Here is a 5,786-nt window from a genome sequence, read left to right as displayed (position 1 = left end):
ATTAACCTGTTATGGCTGCAAGGGAAATTATTGAGTAGCCAGAAAAAAGGTGCCCATTTCAAACGGCCTCGTACTCAATTCTTGCTCGTACAATATGCATATTATTTATTACCTTTGGATATAAAACACCTTCTAGTTTCTAAAACAGGTTTAATTATTTCTCTAAGTGAAACATAACTCTTTTTACAGCCCATTTTCTGGAAAAAGAGAAATTTCCAAGAAGCTATGTCTCTCTTCAAGATACTCTCTATAAAAGGCCTTGGCACTTGGGACTGTACAAACACGTCACACATCTTCCCCTGGTTGTCATGCGGAAGTGAGAGAAAAAAGGACTTGATTATCTCTGTCAGGGACTGAAAGGAACCTCTTTGAGTGATAAGTGCGCACTTTATAATTTTTTCTGGGCGCGAAGTAGGAACTGGACTGCGCTCCTGGAAAACACTCGTTATAGGTGAATATGACCTCCAGCTTCGATTTTCTTTGATACATGTCACAAAATCATCCTAAAGTATGTTTTTTCAATATACTTTAATTATATTATTGAAATTTATTCTGGACTTTAGACGTGATGCGACGCAAGAATTTTGTCAAGACGGAGAGGTTAGCACGGCATGGCCAGTGTGTCATGCTAATTCAACAGGGACATCGTTCGTTCTAGGTCCAAATGAACACGGTTCTGAACAAAGGACCCTTTGGAGAACATTCTGATGGAAAATCAACAAAGATAAGGACCCAATTTGGGATGCTTTTTCATATATCTGTCGAACTGTGCTATCGCTAGCGTTTGACTAGAATCAATGCTGCTGTGTGTTAGCTATTGTAGTAAGCTAATATAACGATATATTGTGTTTTCGCTGTAAAACACTTCAGAAATCGGAAATATTGTCTGTATTCACAAGATCTTTCATTAGCTATCCACCATATATTTTTCTGAAATCTTTTCTGATGTGAAATTAGAAGTTGACGTTGGTGTCTGTTTTCTCTGGCTACTGCCGTGCGATATCTGACTGTAGCTATGATGGTGGCTAAGATGGTAGCAGTAATGTAAAACTGATTTATAGCTAAAATATTCAACTTTTTCGAACAAAACATAGATTTATTGTGTAACATGTTATAGGACTGTCATCTGAGGGAGTTTTTTCTAGGTTATTTAGGTTAGTTCTAGGTTAGTTAGGTTGGCTTTGCATGCTAGCTGCATGCTAGCTGCATGCTACCGGTGCTGTGAAAAATATCTGTCTCTCTTTTTGTATTTGGTGGTGAGCTAACATGAATATATGTGGTGTTTTCGCTGTAAAACATTTAAAGAATCTGAAATATTGTCTGTATTCACAAGATCTTTGTCTTTCATTAGCTATCCACCATATATTTCTCTGAAATGTTTTCTGATGTGTAATAAGGTAGTTGAAGTTGGTGTCTGTATTTTCTCTGGCTACTCCCGTGCGATTTCTTACTGTAGCTATGATGGTAGCAGTAATGTAAAACTGATTTATAGCTAAAATATGCATTTTTTTTGAACAAAACATAGATTTATTGTGTAACATGTTATAGGACTGTCATCTGAGGTAGTTTTTTCTAGGTTATTTAGGTTGGTTTTAGGTTAGTTAGGTTGGCTTGTGCATGCTACTTCATCCTACTTGTGCTGTGAAAAATGTCTGTCTTTTTTATTTGGTGGTGAGCTAACATAAATATATGTGGTGTTTTCTCTGTAAAACATTAAAAAAATCGGACATGTTGGCTGGATTGACAAGATGTTTATCTTTCAAATGCTGTATTGGACTTGTTAATGTGTGAAAGTTAAATATTTTACAAAAATAGATTTTGAATTTCGCGCCCTGCACTTGCAGTGGCTGTTGTCATATTGATCCCGATGTCGGGCTTGCAGCAAGCTTCAACAGGCAAGTATGCAAAAACAAAATATGTTAAAAAAATGACACAAAAGCTGAAGTGAGAGAAAATACACTCTTGCCTTTTCACATCTCATATGTTGCCTTACTAAACTCAGCAAAAAAGAAATAGCCCTTTTTCAGGACCCTGTCTTTCAAAGATAATTTGTAAAAATCTGAAAAATCCGAATAACTTCCCAGATCTTCATTGAAAAGGTTTTGAACACGGTTTTCCATGCTTGTTCAATGAACCATAAACAATTAATGAACATGCACCAGTGGAACGGTCATTAAGACACTAACAGCTTACAGACGGTAGGCAATTAAGGTCACAGTTATGAAAACTTAGCACACTAAAGAGGCCTTTCTACTGACTCTGAAAAAACCCAAAAGAAAGATGACCAGGGTCCCTGCTCATCTGCGTGAAAGTGCCTTAGGCATGGTGCAAGGAGGCATGAGGACTGCAGATGTGGCCAGGGCAATAAATTGGATTGTCCGTACTGTGAGACGCCTAAGACAGCGCTAGAGGGAGACCGGACGGACAGCTGATCGTCCTTCCAGTGGCAGACCATGTGCAACAACATCTGCACAGGATCGGTACATCTGAACATCCCTCCTGCGGGACAGGTACAGGATGGCAACAACAACTGCCCAAGTTACACCAGGAACGCACAATCCCTCCATCAGTGCTCAGACTGTCCGCAATAGGCTGAGAGAGGCTGGACTGAGGGTTTGTAGGCCTGTTGTAAGGCAGGTCCTCACCAGACATCACCGGCAACAACGTCGCCTATGGGCACAAACCCACCATCGCTGGACCAGACAGGACTGGCAGAAAGTGCTCTTCACTGACGAGTCGCGGTTTTGTCTCACCAGCGGTGATGGTCGGATTCACATTGATCGTCGAAGGAATGAGCGTTACACCGAGGCCTGTACTCTGGAGAGGGATCGATTTGGAGATGGAGGGTCCGTCATGGTCTGGGGCGGTGTGTCACAGCATCATCGGACTGAGCTTGTTGTCATTGCAGGCAATCTCAACGCTGTGTGTTACAGGGAAGACATCCTCCTCCCTCACGTGGAACCCTTCCTGCAGGCTCATCCTGACCCTCCAGCATGACAATGCCACCAGCCATACTGCTCGTTCTGTGCATGATTTCCTGCAAGACAGGAATGTCAATGTTCTGCTATGGCCAGCAAAGAGCCTGGATCTCAAACCCATTGAGCACCTCTGGGACCTGTTGGATTGGACTGTGAGGGCTAGGGCCATTTCCCCCCAGAAATGTCTGGGAACTTACAGGTGCCTTGGTGGAAGTGTGAGGTAACATCTCACAGCAAGAACTGGCTAATCTGGTGCAGTCCATGAAGAGGAGATGCACTGCAGTGCTTAATGCAGCTTGTGGCCACACCTTTGACCTCCCCTTTGTTCAGGGACACATTATTCCATTTCTGTTAGTCACATGTCTGTGGAACTTGTTCAGTTTATGTCTCAGTTGTTGAATCTTGTTATGTTCATACAAATATTTACACATGTTAAGTTTGCTGAAAATAAATGCAGTTGACAGTGAGAGGATGTTTCTTTATTTTCTGAGTTTACAACATTTTATTCTTGATACGTTAATAAATACATGCTGTGTTGAATCTGGCATGTTTACCTGCCTACATACCGTAGATCGCAAGCCCACGATTAGTCAGTAGGGCTAACAACTAGTATTGCTAGCTATGTAGATAGCCACAAAAAATGTTTCGCTAGCTACCCACGAAGAATTGAAATCTATTAGTTTTATGTCATTTTTTGCCTGTTAAACTGTCTGGTTAGATACATTATTACAATTCACATATAGCTAGCTCATAGTCATGAAGTGAAACGGTTGCTTTGTGTAAATCTTGTTTCGTCTCTATTGCCATTGTCCTGGCAGGAAGGTGATTCAGTGAATTGGTAAGTCCATAGTAAGTCGATAGGGCTAACTGGCTAGCTAGCTATCCACAAATAATTGGCAAATTGCTGGCTAGCTAGATTTGAACATATCTAACTGATAAAACATTTGCTTTGTTTGTTGTCATCATTGTCATTGCTAGAAGAAGGTTCAGTGAATGGGGAGGTGAAGCGTGAGGTAAGGGGTTGTGCTTCTCAAATGTAATGTTCTATGTGTTTTCCACACTCTCGTCCTCACAAGAACATACTCAAGAGAACGTGGTCGGAGAATGCACTCGGAGCGTGAGAGCACAGTAGTGCGCATTATTGAGAAACACCCATTGTCTGTTAATTCACATCTACATCGTTAAGGGTATGTCTCAAAGAAGCGGTGGTTTCAAACTCCAGATGGACATTTACATGTTTGATAAGGCTGTTTTCTTCTGTGTAATCCACATGATCCGTTAATTTGATCCACAATCAGTACATGTTGGTGTTAATATATCAACTAAGCACTTGCTAGCTTCTCTTTTGATCCAAATGTCTGATTGTAGTGTGAGTGTGAGAGTCTATAGAGTGTTGTGTCAGGCGGATTGACAGTATGATGGACTATACAGCAGTGGATAGTCTCTGTAGGTTGGACGAAGCCTCCCTAAACACTATGTATTCCAGCTACAACAGATAACTCTCTCCTCAAAGCCACCCGTGCTTCACTTTCTTTTCCCTTACTGACAAACCATCACTACGGCACTGTATTGCTGTCAAACGCAGCCAAAATAATCTATTTTTCCCCAACAGAATTTAACCCCGTACCTTCTACTAGCACAGGGATGCAATGTAATGTCTCCACGTATAACTAATGGGAGAAACTCTTAAAACGTCAGAGCTTATAATAAGCTTGTCAGCTTATCATATTAGCATTTAAATGTTCTTTGGAAGCATGTGAAGTCGGAGCGCTAGCTGCCATTTTGACTTGGCCATTGAAGGGGAAAAAAAGCTAGTGATACTCCTGTGCAGATGCCAATTTTCATTCATCTGTTTATCCAAATTGTTTCTGACACATGACTTATTGTTATTAGTCAGTCAGACGGGTGTGAAATGATCACATTATTTACCATATGGTATTATTTTACATATGATTCCGTTGCATAGAAGCCTTAGCCCGATGGAACCAGCCTGATTCCTCCATTCACCATTCTATTACATTTCATGCTAAATGACTTAAATGTAAATGTAAATTTCATGAAGCAGCCAGGTTTGAAAAAAATCTATATTAATAAAAGGGAACATTTAATAAAGACTTGTGGTTTGCTTTCAACCTGGGGTGGGATGGGGTTCTACTAAGCTAATGTATGGAATTGTTTTAAGTTTTAACTGTTGGATTCAGATATACGCCCGGGATGGGGTTCTACTAAATTAACATATGGAATTGTTTTAAGATGGTCATACCAAGGATCATTTATCTCTTTGAATTTTAGGACCCCTTTAAGTATCAAAAAAATATTTATAAAAGTTTGATGAAACATTGAATTTGGCCTTACTGCATGGACACCGGATAGTCCAAAAATAAATAAAAGTATGTTTGTTATAAAGTGTATGTCCTATATCTGAGTAATCTGGAAAATATTTGTAGAACTTTTTAACCCATAGTTAACAAAGGAAATTGAGTACTAAACTACTTCCATATACACTACCAGTCAAAAGTTTGGACACACCTACTCATTCAAGGGTTTTTCTTCATTTTTACTATTTTCTACATTGTAGAATAATAGTGAAGACATCAAAACTATAAAATAACACATATGGAATCATGTAGTAACCAAAAAAGTGTTTAACAAATACAAATATACATTTCATTTGAGATTCTTCAAAGTAGCCACCCTTTGCCTTGATGACAGCTTTCCACACTCTTGGCATTCTCTCAACCAGCTTCACCTGGAATGCTATTCCAACAGTCTTGAAGGAGTTCCCACATACGCTGAAAACTTGTTGGC

The 5,786-nt window shown here is 39.9% G+C and overlaps 1 long non-coding RNA gene across 1 annotated transcript; it reads left to right on the top strand.

The window, feature by feature from the left end:
• Positions 1–402: 402 nt before the first annotated feature.
• On the top strand, positions 403–715 carry LOC139581768 (uncharacterized). The gene is made up of 2 exons (XR_011676278.1): positions 403–451; positions 564–715. It is a non-coding gene; the product is annotated as an uncharacterized lncRNA (long non-coding RNA).
• The last annotated feature ends 5,071 nt before the right edge of the window (positions 716–5,786 follow it).

The sequence above is a fragment of the Salvelinus alpinus genome, chromosome 7 (genome assembly GCF_045679555.1).
Source record: "Salvelinus alpinus chromosome 7, SLU_Salpinus.1, whole genome shotgun sequence".
Lineage (NCBI taxonomy): Eukaryota > Metazoa > Chordata > Actinopteri > Salmoniformes > Salmonidae > Salvelinus > Salvelinus alpinus.
Note: the sequence above shows the minus strand (reverse complement) of the source record. Positions and strands in the feature narration are given on the sequence as shown.